Source organism: Carlito syrichta, unplaced genomic scaffold (genome assembly GCF_000164805.1).
Source record: "Carlito syrichta isolate Samal-C Ts95f unplaced genomic scaffold, Tarsius_syrichta-2.0.1 Scaffold310961, whole genome shotgun sequence".
Lineage (NCBI taxonomy): Eukaryota > Metazoa > Chordata > Mammalia > Primates > Tarsiidae > Carlito > Carlito syrichta.
Genome location: NW_007255057.1, coordinates 125,832 through 127,759, shown reverse-complemented (window position 1 = coordinate 127,759; position 1,928 = coordinate 125,832).

The window sequence follows — 1,928 nt, the reverse complement described above, 5'->3', positions numbered from 1 at the left end:
TAATTTTTTGATTTTATTGTAGAGATGAGGTCTCGCCTGCCCAGGCGGGTCTCGAACCCATGGGCTCAGGCAATCCACTCACCTCAGCCTCGAATCTCTTTTTAAAAGAAGACTGCAGTGCAAGCAAACTCTTAGAGGTCCTTGGAGCATTGTGAATGATGATTTCTGATTCATGGGAATTTTTCACTGTGGAAATTTCCAAGTATCTACGTGGTAAACTCAGCTTCTGGAGGACAGCATAGACTTCATCCTTGAGGGAGCAGACACCTTTTTTTCCACCAAGGCTGGAGGGTGCTGGTTTCAAAAGAAGCCCTGAGACGCCAGTGACCCGCTGCCTTAAGTAGATGCTGCAGGGGCCAGCCTGGGCCCCACTGGAGAGCAAGGGGCAGTTTGTCTCCAGAAACTCCTGCTTCTCTCTCCACCTTCCTTTCTTCTCCTCTTTTCCACTTGGGGACCGAGCACCCTTCCTGCCCAGTTCTTGCCGTCACTAAGGAAAGTGTGCTGAAGACAGCTCCCTTGGATGCTGGAAAGCCACAGCTCTGGATCTAGAACACCAAGCTTGCTCTATAGGCAGACCTGGTGGTTGATGGTATGGGCTCTTGGTCAGAGTGCAAAGGTTCAAATCCCAGCTCTGCCATGTCTGGTACTTGTGTTGTGGATTGTGGTGGAGTTCAGAGCTTAAAGAGCTTGTCAGAGTGGAAGCTTCATACATAGGCAGCCATGACAATAAACATAATCATTTTATGGATTTTGCATATTATTTTTTATCGACCATAAGATGGTGTTGCTTTTCATTTGAACCCCTAGGGTGTGATCAAATATCTCCTCCTCCTCCTTCTTCTTTTTCTCCTCCTCCTTCTTTTGTTTATTTATTTATTTTTTTGAGTGGAAGTCTCACCCTGTCATCCAGGCTGGAGTGCAGTGGCATGCTCATGGCTCACCATCACAGCCTTGACTTCCTGGGCTCAGGTGATCCTTCCACCTCAGCCTCCCAAGTAGCTGGGACTACAGGCTAGTGCCATCCCTCCAATTAATTTTTCTTTTCTTTCTTTTTTTTTTGTAGAGATGAGATCTCACTATGTTGCCCAGGCTGGTCTTGAACTCCTGGGATTGAGCAATCTTCCCACCTCAACCTCCCAAAGTACTGCATTTACGGGCTTGAGCTACCATGCCTTCTCCAAATATTTTATTAGATAATGGACATAACTTCTAACTTGTTCCTCCGAATGACAGCAACCCTGAACTTCTGGAAGGACATTGGAATGGGCTTTTCTTCTTCCTGTGACCTGGCTGGGACACTCTACTTGATCCTGGTTTTTCAATACACTCCTTCTCTTCCCACCTCTGGCACACTCTGTTGGCCTCCACAGGCCAGGCATATCTCCTCCCTCTCTTCCTCTGTCCAGCAGGGTTCCTGTCCCTTCCCCCCACCCCTCAGTTCTCTGTGATATACCCCAGTTTGGGGGATCTGGCCAGCCTTTGACATGACAGCCAAATCTGACTTGAGCTCTTCAAATCCTCAAAGACCTGACAACACACACACACACACACACACACACACACACACACACACACGGTATACATATTTTTTTTTTAATTATTTTTCTTTTCTTATTTTGTCAGGGTCTCATTCTGTCACCCAGGCTGGACTGCAGTGGCACGCTCATGGCTCACTGCAGTCTCAACCTCCTGGGCTCAGGTGATCCTTCGGCCTCAGCCTCCCATGTAGTTGGGACTACAGGCACCTGCCGCCACACCCAGCTAATTTTTAATTTTTTTTTTGTAGAGATGAGCTCTTGTTATGTTGCCCAGGTTGGCCTCGAACTACTGGACTCAAGTGATCCTCCCACCTTGGCCTCTCAAAGTGCTGGGATTACAGGCGTGAGCCACTGCTCCTGGCCTATTTTTCTTGTTTAAAATTATGTTGG